At 42.5% G+C, this 16,533-nt stretch overlaps 1 protein-coding gene across 1 annotated transcript in view; it reads right to left on the minus strand.

Moving 5' to 3' along the window:
• The window catches only part of Galnt15 (polypeptide N-acetylgalactosaminyltransferase 15), a 192,091-nt gene that overhangs the window by 48,917 nt on the left and 126,641 nt on the right, over positions 1–16,533 (minus strand). The window contains exons 10-13 of the mRNA XM_033756961.1: positions 11,472–11,787; positions 8,043–8,164; positions 7,051–7,186; positions 2,976–3,705 (exon numbers count right to left, since the gene is read on the minus strand). The gene's annotated coding sequence lies outside the window, so the exon portion shown is untranslated. The remainder of the gene's footprint in view (positions 1–2,975; positions 3,706–7,050; positions 7,187–8,042; positions 8,165–11,471; positions 11,788–16,533) is intronic.

The following is a 16,533-nucleotide window of genomic DNA, read 5'->3' on the forward strand; positions in this document are numbered from 1 at the left end:
TATTCATTTGTCAGATGGGGAAAGGACAAGGGTGCAGAAAATAATTATGGAAGTAAAATATATCAGTACCCAGAAAACCTTACCCTGCCGTGTGAGTTGCAGTGCCTCCGATGGCCCAACAGTGCATAGGAGAACCATGCATCTCTGTCCTTCATTTCCTCACTCATGGGGAGAATAAATGTCCTCTCCTAGTGGGTGAAGGCTGAAGGCAAGACGAGCTCACCGTGCTCTACTCGAAAATTTGAACACACATGGCTTGTGCACGCAGGCATACGCACACACACAGCACACATTTAAAACAGGGTGCAGATAATTACATGGGCTGGAAGTGGAGTTGAAGGGATTGAAAATGCTGCCAAATTTTTGAGATTATGCCTGGGAGGAAAATGACACAGGGCCAGGGGTAGACTTTGAGTTGTGTTTGTTACACATGTATTAGATTTGCAGTGAGCATGATTATTCCTTCAGAATGGCACTGTGAAATCCTACTGGCTATATCTGCTCCTATATTGTCTGCATTAATTCTGCAAATAATTGGTACATACACGGTGTGCCAGGCACGGTGACTGACATGGGGGATGAGATGGACTACACATGTCAAGTAAGGTCCACAAACAGTTACAGCCATCGTAGAGACGAATACAAACCAATAATTGGGAAAATACGAGGAAAATAAAATGTGAAAATCTGACACTTCTCTAAGCCTAGAGATGAGTAGCAGACACGCAGTTACCTTTCTCCTTCCCAGGCTGCAAGAACTTAGAAATCTGGGAGGGATCTGTGTCCTTGGCATCTGCTGATGCTGAGGCTCTAAAAGGGCTTTTTAGTAGTATGGTAATAATAAAATAAATCCAAACTGATTCTCACATCAAGGCCACCACTATCAAAGCTTTACGCTTAGTTCTCTTGAACAGAGACAGGACTGAGAAAAAATTTACTGTGAGTGACTTATTTTTCTTGTAGGACTGGTAGGGTACTGGGGATTGAACCCAAGGCCTTCGCAATGAGGTACATCTCCAGCACCCCCAACTTTTTTTTTTTAGATAGGGTTTTGCTAAATTAGTATGTTCCTCAGACTCAAACTTGCCACCCTCCTGCCTCAGCCTCCTAGAGTGCTGGGATTACAGACATCACTGGGTGATTTTGAGGGAGGACAACAATCTTACCAGGGCTAAGATTTTGTTTATAGGGATCTCCCATTGAGTTTGATCTATGGAAGGTGGGTCTAGAAGAAAACGTTTTTACTTCAAAGACTCGTTTTAACCATAAAATTCGGGCCTCCTTGTCAGCCTAATTCCCAGACCTTTTGTAATACAAGGTCAGGTAAAGGGGTGGAGAAAGACTGATTTACAGAGGCCTGAGAGAAGGGGTGAGTTCTTATAATTTGGTGGATTCTAAGGTTCTAGGTTTGGCTATTTTTTTTTTTTTTTTCCTTTCTGGGAGAACCTAAGTGATAGGCAGAAAATAAGGAGAAGGCAGAAGAAGAGAAAGAAAATAAAAGGTCATCATGGGATGGGCAAAATTAATCTACACGCTAAAGAGGTAAGAGGAAGAGAAAGGTCAAGGAATGTCTTAAGCCTCTTGAAAAGAAGAGATGTCAAGCTTGGAGGGTGACAATCTCTGAAGTAAGTGTAGGGAAGAGAGAGTAGGTGAAGGGAGGAGAGGGACTTTAAGAAATGTCATTCTCCTCTACCCATAGATAATGAAAGACAAATCCTTCCAGTTTTAGTATATGTGCTGCCAAAGTGAGCACAAGCCCTATTCTTCTCAAGTGCACATGAACATTCTCCAGGATAGACCATGAGCCAAACCATAACACAAACCTCAATAAACTGAAATGGACTGAAATTGTCCAAGAGGTCCCGAAGCTGGAATAAGGAACCTATCCCACCCTTTTGAAATAAATTTTTAGGTTCACTGACTTCTATTGTGGAAACAGACCTTTCAGGACCCCTAGTAAGAGGCAAGGGAAAGTTTTTGTTGGACAGAGATACAGGATGCACTCAGGCACTTGAGATCCAAGTGCAGGTGCTCAGAGAAATGAGACACTACAGTTGGGCATGGGGAATCTTATGAGTTTGCACCGTGGAAATCTGTGGAATTTGAGTCTACAGTCTTAGTCTTGTTTAGTGGGTGGGTAATAGTCCACTACTCTGGGAAATCCTAAAAGCTGTCTATTCACAGGTGAAAGAGGAGCACTTACAAATGAAAGGGGAACAGCAAACCCATTTGTAGGGAAAAGGAAGTTACCTAAGTTTATTATTTTCTGGAAGAAGAGAAAGAAAAAAAAGCTGCGCTTATGTCCTGAATTTCTAAAATCTCCATTTCCTTGTCTCCTTTCTACCTAGTTTTTATTTCTTTTGTCTTACCTCATAGTTATACCAAGTAGATCCTCTGGCCAAAATGGAATTATTATGGGCCACTAAGTTAATTAGAAATATTATAGGCAGTCAGAGAGGGCTCAGTGGTTATTCACTATAGAGGACATCAGAAAAGCACTAAGTATCTCAAGGTAATCAACTGGCTGCTGCAGCTACAAAAGAAACTGCTCGAGCCCCCCACCACACCCTTCAGGCCCTCCTGATCTGGGAAAGGTCCCTCAGTCATACTCAACCCAAACATTCTCGAGTGGGCTCTCCCATGAGTGTCAGTTCCTCCCATCGGGGTGGCTACAGTCAGATGATGGTGAATTGCTCCTTCCTGGTGCAAGTCAATGGAAAATTATTAAGTCTTTACATCACACCTGTCACTTGGGGAGAGACAAGACCAACCAGATGGCCTCAAAGTTATTCATAAGCAAGGGACTTTCTCAGACAAGACAACAGATAGTTGAGACATGTGAGCTCTGCCAAAAGAACAAGCCTCTGAACTGGATCATAGCCCTGCCAGGTATATAGAGGCATGGTAAATACCTGTAGAAGATTGGCAACTTGGTTTTACTCATATGTCAAAGAGTAAGGGACTTCAATACTTACTGGCCCAGGTAGATACTTTCTCAAACTGGGTTGAGGCCCTTCCTTGCAGAACAGAAAAGGCACAGGCGGCAATAGAAGTTTGGGTCTCAGAAATCTCCAGATTTGGTCTTCCTAAGAACTTACAGAGAGAAGCAACAGTCACACCAGGTGTCTCTCAGGAACCAGGCCTTCATTGTGCATAGAGAAAGCCCAGTCATCAGGAAAGGTAGAAAAAATAGACAAGACCCTCAAGAGACATCTCCATAAAATGGCTCAGGAGACCCACCTACAGTAGCCTCATTACCTTTAGCTCTTATCAAAGTAAGAAATAAATCTTAACTCTCTCTCTCTCTCTCGTGTTCTCTTTCTGCCGAGTGGGCCACCCTGCCTCCTCAGCTCTTTAATAAAGATTTCTCATACGACCTGTTGGTGTGCTGAGTGGTCCTTGGCAGGCGCCAGGTTTTCTTTCATTGGTGCCCTGACTCGGATTGGGTGCTACCCTGCTCCTGGCTTTAACACTGAGGGTCCAGGGACTCCGAGCCTAGGTGCCCGGATCCTCCCGCCCAACAACTTGTGTCCATTCGCCCAGACGCCTCTCCGCACCTATTCATCGGCCTCATCCATAGCTTATCTGTGTAGGAACACGTTCACTCATCTCTCCATTAAGGTATGTCGCAGATCCGACTTTGGTTCCAGCTCTTCATTGTCCAGCTACAACAAGATCTTCACTGGCTTTATCCCTTAGAAGAGTCTCCAGATGGAGTGACAGAGTGGATTACAGATCATTTTTTACCAGGGAACCTTCCACGAATTCAACTCCCCAGGGGCCCCCTCTCCATGGTTGCGCTGCCCCTCAAGCTACTGTACCTGCTTAGATCAGCCCCAACACTCGATGATCTCACCGTCATTGCCCTCCTGAAAGCTCCTAAACAAGCAGCCCTCCAACAGCCATGTCATGCCCACAAAGGTAGGAGATAATAGACTGGAGATCCTTCCCTCAGCCTCTCATCACCCCCACACAGCCCCGTTTCAGCAGGAAGTAGCTACAGAAGAGAGATACTTCGCCCCTCTTCCCCAGGCCATAACAAACAAAAAAGGGAGGAATGTAAGATAAGTGCCTTGGAATGGCTGCCTCCATTCCGATAAATAACTTCCTTAAATGTCCAAGAGTGGCCCCTGAGTGGCTGCCTGTGCAGCAGATGCAATCCCCTACCTGCCTACACCGGTCACCCAATATATAACCAAGCCCCTTCCCATTTTCTCTCTCCCTCTCTCTCTTTCTCTCTCTCTTGTTCGCTTTCCACCGAGCAGGCCACTGTGCCTCCTTGGCTCTTTAATAAAGATCTCTCATACAAAAAAAAAAAAAAAGAAAGAAAGAAATCTTAAATTCTAGGCCTTAGTCCATTTAAAATGCTTTATGGGTTATCAACTAAGCTTAAAGATGTCATCCATATACCCGTGTTACTGTTGGGTCAATGTTACCTAAGTGACTATACTTGGAATCTTCTTGGTTGACTGTGTTTTTTTTAACCCACATTGTACCCACCACTCATATCTTTGCTCTATAAAACTTCCTTTGAGAAGTGGGCTCATTGGCAACCCACTTGGGACCCCTACCATCTCCCAGGAGCTGTTCTTATTCCCCATTTCTATTCTCCAATACATTTTCCTACTCTTAACCTCCATTGTTCCTTAGAATTAATTTTCTGACTTCAGGGAACACGAACTCGGCATATCTGACATTTAGCATGATGGGAGTTGCATCTATTCCCCCATATCACCACCTTATACCCCCCTCCATGATTTTCCATTGGATCAATATCACCTAAGTGGCTCTGCTTATAACCTCATTGATTAGTCATAGTTTTGCCCCACCTTATATCCACCTTGTGAATTCATACCCACCTCATAATTTTGCTCTATAAAGCTCCCCCTATAAGTGCAGTCAGTAGCAACCCTCTTCCCAGGTCTCCTTCTGTCTCAGACAGAAGCTATCTTTCCCTCAATAAGTATTTCCTACTCTTAACCTCGCTGTTCCTTAGAATTCATTCTTCCATTTGGGGGAACACAAACACAACATACTGAACATCTAACAGGTTGAGAGCTACATCTATTTCCCTTATATCATCCCTAGATCAGAATGACATGGAAATCAATGATGAAAGAATTTGAGAAATTCACAAGTATGTGGGAATTAAATAATATATGTCTAAATAATAAATTAAATAACATACCTAAATAATGGTTCAAAAGAGAAATCATATTAGAATTTATAAAATAGTTAGTATGAAATAAGTGAAAATGGAGGCAATATTCCAAAACTTATGGGATAGAGCTAAAGCAGAATTAGAATGCCCTGACCTTCGTCTTAAGGTCTGCTACCAACAGGCAGAAGTAAGAATAGCAAAGATCCTTGTGCCCCTTTTGGTAGTTTCAAAAGTCCCAAACCATGCATGCATGCTAGACCTGTTGGCATGACTGACAATGACCTTTCTTCACTTGAAACTCAGTAAAGGTTCATATCTATAGACTGCTTCTCATGATTCAATTATAACAGAGTGAATTATGGGAAAGGAGGAGCACAGTAGATACAACTGGTATGACTCAGGAGCCTGTCAATCACACTGTCAGTCTGCAAGACCCAATGGGAGGCACCCTAGGCCCTGCACACATTCGAGGTCCTTATACCCAACTCCTTCAGTGCCCATGCCATTTTCCTTTCCACCAGAATAAGCCTGTTTGCACTGCATGTACATCTGCCCTTTAAACTTCTATGGGAAGATTGCTGTAAGTTTGATGCCAGCACGGGTTGCATAGCTGATTCAAGACCAGACTGAACTACATGGCAAGGCCCTGTCTCAAAACAAAAACAAACTTCATTAAACTTTGCTGATTTTCCCTACTGTTGCATGCCATGCCCAATTCTCTGATATGCACAAGAACCTAGAAACCTGTCTTCCAGAACCCCATTACCTATGTTAACAAAACTGCTTCATTCTATTTAGTGGCTGCATGATATTTTATTGCATGGGTAAACTAGTCAATGATTGAATTAACCAGTCTAGTGATGCACATTTAGGTTTTGCAAGTAAATTTTCAGATGTAGAATCTGAGTCAAATAGCATGCACATTAAAAAATTTAGAGCTTTTGCAAATTGTAATACAAAGATTTTTGTATTAATTTACACTTACACTAATAAAGTAGGAGAATGTACGATTCCCTATAATCTTAGCAGTAGAATATGTTATTAACATTTTTTATCTTTCCCTATCTGGTAAGTGAAAGAATGGCATCTTAACAACAAAAACTTGAAGGTACCTGGTGATAAATCTCACAAAATTTATGGGAAACTCTATAAACTTTATTGAAGGAATAAAAGTAAACATGGAGAGATACAGCATGATCCTGGAGGGAAAGACACACTATCACAAAGATGTCAATTCTTCTCAAGTTCATCTGGAAATTCACTGTAGTTACATTTAAAATCCTAATTCAGCTTTTCTTGGATGTTGGCAAGCTATCCTGTAATTCTTACAGCGGGGTAGAGGACCACAAATAGGTAAGATGATTATGAAGATAGAAGAGGGAATTTCTTCTTACCAGATGGCTAGAATGTTAGTCAGCTTCCTGTTATTACAACAAATAACTCAGTCAGTCAACCTCTGAGGAGAAAAGGATTGCTTTGGGTCATGGATTCATGATCAATCAGCTCTGTTGCTTTAGGGCAGGCAGCACATCATGGCAGGGAACATGTGGCAGAGAAAAGCTGCTCTCCTACTGGCCAGGGTGTGAAAAAGAGAAGGAAGAAGTAGCCGGGGTCCCTTCAGAGCAGAGCTCCAATAACCTTAGGCCTCACCTCTTAAAACTTCTACCACTTTCCAATAGTGCCACGCTGTGGCCCAAACTTTTAACAGACGGACATTTGGAGAATGCTTGAGATCCAAATTACAGCACCTAGATTCACAAAACAGTGTGGTATTGGCACATGGGTGAGGTACCAGTCCATGGCATAGGACAGCATCTGGATATGGACTGATTTAAAAAATTAAAAATCTGACAGTACCAGTCAGAGCCATGAAGGAGAGGGTCGCTTACCTGCCATCTGTAGAACTGTGCGTCGGTGCCCTTGTGAGCAGTGCTACCGTTGAGGGTGCACGTTCTCTGTGACCCCTGTACATGTTCACAAGGACACACGTGCAAAGATGCTCCTGAAGTCTTGTAGTAGCCACACCTGGGAAGTAAGTTAAATGCACATCTAACTTCATATAACAAGTGCGATTAAGCAGTTAGAATGAATAAAGTAAATATATGTCAATCAATGGAAATCTTTAAAACATAATTCTGAACGAAGAAGAACACTGTGAAAGGATAGTGTGATATCATTCATGTAATTTTTGTTTGCTTGTTTGTTTTTTGGTACTGGGGATTGAACTTGGGTCCTTGTGCTTGTGAGGCAGGTGGCGGAACCACTGAGCTAAATCCCCAGCCCCATTCATGTAATTTTTAAAACAATAAGAGTGATGCTTCACATTCAACATATATGTTAAAGCATAAAAAAATCACTGAAAACTCCTTTGAGAGATGATTACTTCAGTAATGAAGGAAAAGAAGGAAACAGAAGGCAGAAAGGAGGCTTTCACTGTGTCTATAACTTCAAAATATCGGTTAAACAAAAGATCAGGTGCAAATATGGCAAAACACTAATTTAGGTATGTAAGCATATTGTTGTTATTTTCAATATGTTTGAGATATTTCATAATTGAAAAGAAACTTAATGGCATCTGCCTGAGGTTTTACTATTCATTTCTGTAGCATCCCAGCATTTGTTCAGGGTATATTTAGTATAATCTTAGAAGAGGCTGACGTGTTTTGATAACTTGTCACCTACAGAACTTCTTTGTAAATTTGACTGCCATGTATGTTGGAATGTGGGGCCTTTAAGAAGTGTTTAGGCCATAAGGGCTCTGACCTCTTGAGCTAATGCTATTGCTGCAGGGGTAATTATGTGAAAGTGGGTTCCCCATCTCTCTGCCCTTCCTCAGTGTGATGCCTTCTGCCATGCTTTGATACAGCAAAAAGGATCTTACCAGATGCTAGAAACTTGACATTGGATTTTCCACCTTCCAGAACTGTAAGCCATAAATTTCTTCTTGTTATAAATTATCCAGTGTTTGTGGTATTCTGTCTCCAAATGACAGGGCAGAGAAGTCTGTCGAGAAAGGCAAACCCATCCTTTTTTCACACCTTACCATCCAACAGGAACAAGTGCTATGAAATATCAGTGTGATATTTAGGACACTGTTTCTGATATTTAGGATTTTGTTACTCTGTTTTAAGAATGTCAAGTCTTAAAAACAAAAAATGCCTATGTATATAAGGTAGCAAAAAATGGAGGAAAGATCTGGGAAAAGAGGAAGTTCCTTAGCCTTCCTCTCACTTCCTGGGAAGAAACTTTCTTAAAAGTGGGTAGACTTTAAAAAAGAAAAGTTGAACTTATAAAAGCACAGACTATAACAATGATTGCTAAGGGGTTGGACGTGAGGGAAACAGGGAGATATCAGTGGCCAAATGGTATGAACTTTCAGTTTTAGGATAAATAAGTTCTGGAAATGTAATGCACAGCATGGCGACCACAGTTAATACTCTTATTTATTTGAAATCTGATAAGAGGATAGGTTTTAAGTGTCCTTACTCTACCACTACATACACTATGGGTACTGATGAATATGTTCATTAATTTGACCATAGTGACCATTACACAAAGTATATGTACGTCAAATCATCACATTGTAACTTTGAATATATAGTTTTATTTGTCAACTAATTTTTTGTATGTAGCAGGTAGAAGCAACTGAATTTCTAAGGCCGGGAAGAAGAAAGCCAGTGAGTGATTGTTGGAAGCCATCTTGACACAGTATCTTGAACACTGGACCCCCCATCAAGCTTTCCCTTCCGTTTCACCCAACAGCCACAAGCTGGTACCCCAAGCCTCAGGTACCAGGATTAACCTGAACTACCTGCCACAGCAATCATGCTCTAATAGAGCTCCCGACTTATTTTACATTTTCCTCCCCTAATCTCATGTTAGAGGGTTTCAACTGCTGTCCTCAACTAATCTTTTCTTCTCTAAACTTATCTATTAGTAATACCATCCAGTTTATCAGACTTTCTAATTTTATCTCTAGAAATTCCATTTGGATCTTTTTTTATATCTTCCATGTTTCTAATAATCATCTCCCACTTTTCCAAACAGGCGGATATAGTTGTAATAATAATTTCAATGTCTTTGTCTACCAATTCTATCCCATGTCACTTCTTGGTCTATTTTTGTTCATTTTTTTCCCTCGTTGTGGTTCATATTTTCTCATTTCTTTGTATGCCTCATAACTTTTAGATTGATGCCATTGTGAGTTTTATCTTGTTGAGTGTTGGATATCTTACTGTCTTATAAATATCATTGAGTTTTGTTCTAGGATTAGTTAACTTATTGGGAAAAGCTTGCTTATTTCAGCAGTGTTTATTTGAAGGCCAATTTTTTTCCTATTATGAAGCAAGGCCCTTTTGAGTGATGTCCTACAAATGATAGGGTTTCCCACTCTGCTGGCATTTCCATTCCTGTGTATGCTTTGAGAATTGTTCCCTCTGTTCTTTCAGGTGGGTCTTTTCCCAGCATAAACATGGCAGTGTTTCTTCATGTGCATGTTCTGATTGGAACTGATAGGAAGACCCTGAAAATCTCTGGAACTCTGTCTCTCTCCAGTACCCTGCCCTGTGAATGATAGCCATCTTGTCCTCTCCACCTCCATTTCCACAATTCAGGGAGACCACCAGATTCCCCCTAGTTTCCTCCTTTCTGCTCTGCAGCCTGGTCACTTTCTCCAGCCAAGACACTGAGGAAATCATAGGTCTCCTTTGATTTGTTTCTCCTTGTTCAGGGATCACTACCCTTACTACTTGGCCAGTGCCTGAAAATCATTATTATATTCCTTCCCAGTTTTTAAGTTGCTTCTGGATGACTTGAAGAGGAAAGCACCACTTGTAATGATGTTACCTTTATTTGCAGGCTTCTAGGAGTACACTCTGACGGAAGAGTCAATCCTCGTTTTTCATGGATTGAGTATTTGAAAATCTGCCTACTCACTAACATCCACATGTAAATGCCAAAGTCAATATTCATGGCATTTTCACAGTCATTTATGGACATGTGCAGAGCAGCAGAAACAACTGAGTTACTACATACGCATGTTCAAACAAAGCAGTGCTTCAGTCTTCTTGTTTTGGCTCCGCTATTATGAACAAACATCCTCCTCACATACTATTTAGCACCATGTTTTTTTTTCATTTTTGATGATCATTTTACATTTTTAAAAAATATCCCCCAAGCATAGTGCTAAAGTGCTGTCTAGAGTTTCAGAGTACAAGAAGGCTATCATGTGCCTCATGGAGAGAATATGTGTGTTAGATGAGCTTCATTGAGGCACAAGTTCTAGTGCAATTGCCTTTTCAGTGCTTATGAATCACTATGTGTGAATAGTGTCTTTAAACATAAACACACACAAAATGAGCTTATGAATTGATTGGTTGTCCAAGATGCTTGGACCAGAAGCTCTCAGGAATTTAACACTCTAAATCCTCTAGGAACAAAGCTTCAGTAGTCAGTTCAGGGTCCATGCAACTTTATAGAACATAACTAGCACAGATTCTTGTATTGTACAATAAACTGCACAAGCAGTTTATCCAGTGGTGGTGGTGGGGGAAGCAGCAGTAAAGGAGAAGAGAGACAGAGGAGGTGAGGCAGACCTCAAAGTCAGCTACCACTGTGGGTAGCTGGAGTCTAATATAATTGGAGAACTGTAGGAGTCAGGGTGCAACACGGGCCTCAGAGTTACTCCAGCATTGGGAGAGGGAGCTGAGGAATCTGCACACCAACCCCTGTCAGTTGAGCACCACTAGGAAGGGACATATCTGGCTCCCTGGGGAATAGAGTAGGATTGGCTACCAAAGGAAATCCTCTAGCAAAGAAGGCACACAGGCCAGTGATTTCAACTCCAGCCTGGTTTTCTACTAGAGGGTATGAGCAGGGTGCCAGACAGCACTGGCTACAGATGGGAAGATCGGGCTTGCAAACCTGGATGCCTCCAGGAGCCAGGCAGGTAGCATAAGCAAGAGAAGCAGGTGGGGTGGGGCTGCATGAACTGGAGTGTTCCTATCCCTGCTTAACTGGGACAGCTGCTGCTCAGCTTCAGTCAGCTTTTGCCATGCAGGGAGGAGGCCTCTACCTGCCAGATCTTTGGATTTTCCAAGAAAAGGAGGAAAATTTCGATTTTTTAAAATGTGAAATACCCACTTTGTAAAAGTTGGCAACAAATTTAAAAAAAAATTTTTTTAAACACTGTTGAGGCCCAACAAAATATGTTGGCAGCTTAACTCCAGCCCACGGTCTGCCAATATTCACCTTCTCTGACAAGAGAGGTACCAAACCCCACCTGTTGGGTGTAAGCACAGAGAAAATGTACCTTCTTCCCATGTGCACACTGAGGCATCCCGGGATGCAGTAGATGTACCAGACACTGGTTCTGAAATCCATATGACAAGGCACCTCTATCTGTCCAACAGCCTTACATCACTCTCTGCTACAAGGCTCATGAGATGTCCAAGGATGGCCATTCTTCGTGAGGACGTTCTCCAGTGATTTCTTGTCGCTGTTTTGGCATTTTCACTCTTGTGAGAAATTAGCCAAACTTATTGGGCTGTCCATCTGGCATCTGCTAGTCTGCACAGCCGGTTAGCCCACTCCGAACTGAGAACAGGGCTGCCTGCCCGGGCTCCCACCTGCACACAGAGTAGAGACCGTCAGAAGGAGCTCGTGAGTGAAGTGACTGTGTTTACAGAAGCAGAGTCTGGAGAACTGGCCGCCATCTGCTGTTTTCTGCAACACACAGGAGGAAGACATAAACGACTGGGCTCCCAGAGTGGAGCAGAGTACCTGTGTCAGTCAGAGGTCACGGTTCAGCCAGAGACGCAGCATCAGACATAGATAGGTAGACCAACAGATACACAGGCAGCGATATATTGTCATGTACCACTTAAGGACGGGAAGATGCTTTCTGAGAGATACATCGTTAGGTTGTTTCATCATTATGCAAATGTCAGAGTAACTAAGCCAGTTACAATGTCACTGTGATATAATCTTATGGGAACACCACCACCTGTGCCATCTACCATGGAATGAAATGCAATTTTTTTTAAAAAAGGAGTTTGTTATAAGAGATGGCTTTGTATGATTGTGGGAGCTGGTTAAGCAGTCTCTGCAGGTTGCAGTCTTCACACATGAGGATGGGCTTGAAGTCCACAGGGCCGTTAGCTGGGAAGGAAAGAAGGATGCAGAGTAGGGGAGTTCACAAGGAAGCAGGAAACCACAAGAACAAGATGGAGCCCCCGACAAGGACGGACTAAAACCCATGTCAATTCTTATTGCCTGTGACATGGTCAATATGGACACCCTGGAAACGCTGAAACCCTTTGTCATGTACCTGAATACAAGCACCTGGCCTGCAACATAGGAAAGGGTCTGCGAGAAGGTAGAGCAGCTGCAGGCCTGGCTAAAGAGGCACGACTGCAGAGCAGCCCGCAGAATGGGTGCAGCTGCCCTCTGCCCTCCAGTTTTACTGAGAATCTCTTTTGTGTCTTGCTGCAGAGGCACTGGCAAAGTTCTCTATCTCTCCTGTTCACTGAATGTCTGGGTTTTTTGCTCCTGATCAAGACAAGGGCTGTGGGACAAGATGATTAAAGTCCAAAGATCTGTTCACTTCCAGTGTTATCTTCTTTACTGGAGGTTTGCAGCTGCCTCGCCAGTTCAGCAAACTTGGCTGCCTGCTTATGGAGCCACCTGGCTATCTGCAGTGAGTTATCTGAAGCCAGGATTCTTAGCAATGATCTCAGCAGCTCAGTCTGGAGAGTGCCCATGCTGCTCCTCTGTCTCTCCCTGTGCTGTGTCGTTTGCTTTTACAGAAAAATCTTACAGGAGCACTCTCTGTGGAGTTCAGGGAATCCTTGCAAAATATAAACTGGGGAAAACAATATACCCATCCTAACTGAAACATATAAGAAAGAGAATTTTGGAGAACCAGCCTAGTTAATTAACACATTACAATGTCACCAGTGTGTCCAGGGTTTTTGGTGCTGTGCGGCTGCCATATTGGTATAGAGAGGGCTGCCTTATGGTACAGAGAACCAGGATCCCAGACCTGGGAATTTGCAAAGAAATCATTCCACAAATGCCTGGGAAACTAGAGAAGATGCATTCCTGAGGAAATAAAGAGTTGTTGGTTTCTTACAGCCTGCCTTTCTTGTGATTCTGTAGCTAGAAAGTACAAGATCTCTGGCTATTTTTTCCAATACTAACAAAGAAAGTTGAGGATGCAACAGGAAAGGTCTGCCTTGTATGTGGAAGGTTTTTACAGCACGAACAGAAAGGCACAAGAGGAAACCAGAACTGCCAAGGGCAAGTTATAACATGGCAGGTCAAACGTTGTAACAGTTAGAGTTCAACTAAAGGAACTGCCCGTGAGGAACTCAGTCAAGTTTCTTAACTGGTTAGCTTAGAGCAATGATTTAGTAACATCCACCCTTCTACCCTTCCATGCCACTACTAATATCATTCAATTATCAATTTATGAATGTCACTGCATTAGGTGCTAAAGATTAGAGCCTAGGTAGAAGACAATGTAGGACTAGTATGACATCCATCATTCCTAAAGTACTGCTCTTCAGTGGATCTTCCAGAGTGTGGATCCCAGCCTGCTTGATCCCAGAAGCTTTGATTCCTTGACTCAGAGTAACCACATGGCTTCTGTGACTTCTGACAGTTTTCTCTCGGCTGAATTTAGGAGGGTGTGGCTTCTATGGGTTGTGACCTCATTGTTTGCCACCACTTTGAAAAGCTTATTTCCTTTCTGTAGGCTGGATCTGAGCTGAAGACAGCAGGGTGGATGTATGAAATGAACGCCATCCAACATTAGTAGAACCTTGAGCACCCAAACAATGGGTCACACACCTACAGCTCCTGACTTCTTTGTAACTTGGCAGGGCCTGAGCTTCTCTACTCCCCATTTAGGATGGGGAAGTATCAGAAAGAGCCAATGTGTAAGCATTGACAGCATGAAATGAAAAGTAGATGGAGAGAAGATGAATTTGTGACCACTCAAATCTTAGTCTCTGGGAAAGACTAGAAAACACTTGTTGCTTGACATTTAAAAATATACGATTGACACACAACTCGAAACACCTGGAAAAGGAGGGATGTGGTGTGGTAAAAATTTCAAGTCTTGGAAGGCAATGAAGACTCTGGTCCCTAAAATGAGTAGGATGGGTTTTACTCCTTGGGTGTTCTTTGCACTGACTTCATTTGCAAGGGTGGGACTGACTTGAAAGGAGGCTTGTGAAAATCTTGTGTAATCTCCCCGCAAAATATGAGGTGAGCCCTGAGATAGTGTACAAGGCTGGAAAAAGCTCTTGACAAGAGCAGGTTGCTCATAGGGATCAGGGTTGGCAAGCAATAAACCTTCCCTAACTTTAGAGAAGAAACAGGGTTAGATTCCCATGCAGAGTACACTTCTTATCTATAGGAATCTTCAGTGAGGTTTCAGGCTCAAGTCTGTTCCACAGTCTCCATAATAAAGTGCTGTGGGGCACAGGAAGCAATTAAAAGGTACCTTGAATATATTGAACAGGTTAGAAGTAGAGTTGGATTTGGAGAAATCTCTGAGAAATGAACTTCGGGAACTAGAATTGAAGTTTCTGCCTCTAATTCTGGTTTGGTCAATGTGGAAAATGGGAACTGGGCTCTGGTCCAAACTGTCACTTATTCTGTGTGGGATCCTGGACGAGTACTTTTTCATTCACAAAAGCAAAGAGCTGGATTAAACATTTCCGCAGACAACAGTCAGCACTAAGACCCTATGATGGAAAGTGGATGCATACCTCATGGCTGAGCTGTACATGTTACTGGTAATGTGGAGACTTTGCCTGAAATATTTATACGGAACCTTGGAAGAGTCATACAGCTGGAGGAAAGTAAAGATATCTAGAACATGATACACTGCCTCCTTGCTTTCAGGTAAGAGAGGTCTTGGAACAACCTAGTTCCTGGTATCTGCAAACATAACCCCACAGAGAACTAAGTCATGGGGCACAGAAAGCATTACCTCAAGTGTTGAAGACCACACTGCATTCCCATTAAAAATGCCCAGGCTAGGGCCAGGGATTTAGTTCAGTGGCACCGCACCTGCCTTGCAGGTGCAAAGTCCTGGGTTCGATCTCCAGTACTGCCAAAAAAAAAGAAAGAAAAAGAAAAGAATATTGATTTAACTTTTAAGTTACATTTGCATATTGATTTCAAAAAGCCCTCTCATAACTGTTCAAATAAATTAATTAGAACAACTGACTGTAGCAACAGTCCAACACAGTGAAATCACTCACCAGGAGGATGCTGTTGAGTTTGTAAACCCATCAAGATAATTGTGTCCTTGCCCGGAGAGGATGGTGTACTGTGTGGAAAGCAATTGTCTGCTCCTTACTGCGACTGTGTAGTAAGGCCAAAAGATGGCTTCTTTGAGAAGGCCAGAAAGCACTCCCACACTGGGAGCATTAATGCTTTTTCTGCATGAATCAGAGAGAAAACTATTGCATCCTGTGGACATAGTTTTGTATCGAAAACTGGAAGCCTTGCAGCATGAGAGGATCTGCTTTGTAGAATCTGTCCAATATTTTTTGTTTGCTGCGTCTTCCTAATAGGAATTACCATTTGCATTATACTTGCTTATGTATTATGTTCTTCTTCACTTCCGAAAGGATATGTGGTAGCTTGTGAGTATAGTCAGTTCAATAGGACAGAATAAATAGCTACAGAAACTGGGTAGAAGGGAAAGTGAGCTCAGAAAGTAAGTGGAGACCAAGTCAAGTTAGCACACAAAGTGTATATCATAGTCTGCATAATTGCTACAAATGGACTCTGAGCTTCCTAGCAGCCAATTCAAAGAAAGGAACATGATTAGTCATCAGATTCACAGTACTCATAGAATGAGAAGACTTCAACTGGACAGTCAATAGAGGCTCCTGGGCACTGTCTGTGAAACCTGGAGTTTACAGTTTTATCTTTAAATGGCAAAAAGCTGGAGAGAAACTGAAGAGAAAATGTCTAAGTTGATCAGCAAAGGCAGGGCCAAATTCGGTGACAATCAATAAAAATGGAATATGGGGCTGACATTCTTTTCGGTTTTAAAAAGTTTCTTAAACTAGGATTTATGCCTGTGTAGAAGCCCACATCACGCTTGCAGAAAGGGAGGCTACCAGAGACCTTGGGCTGTGCCCTGACTTTCCTCGTAATGCTATTTTGGAGAAAGGGGCAAATAAATACCCAGCATTCTAGGGGTTGATCTGTTGACTAAATGTTGCATCCTGACCACAAATTCTTGGAAACACTTGCCCCCAGGTACGACTTGAGCTCTTTCAGAACCGAGCTCCAGTGGACACTTGCCATGACTGTCTTACAGGACAATAGCCACGGTTTACTGAGTT

This window comes from Fukomys damarensis, unplaced genomic scaffold, assembly GCF_012274545.1.
Source record: "Fukomys damarensis isolate Sample0158 unplaced genomic scaffold, DMR_v1.0_HiC HiC_scaffold_28, whole genome shotgun sequence".
Classification (NCBI taxonomy): Eukaryota; Metazoa; Chordata; class Mammalia; order Rodentia; family Bathyergidae; genus Fukomys; species Fukomys damarensis.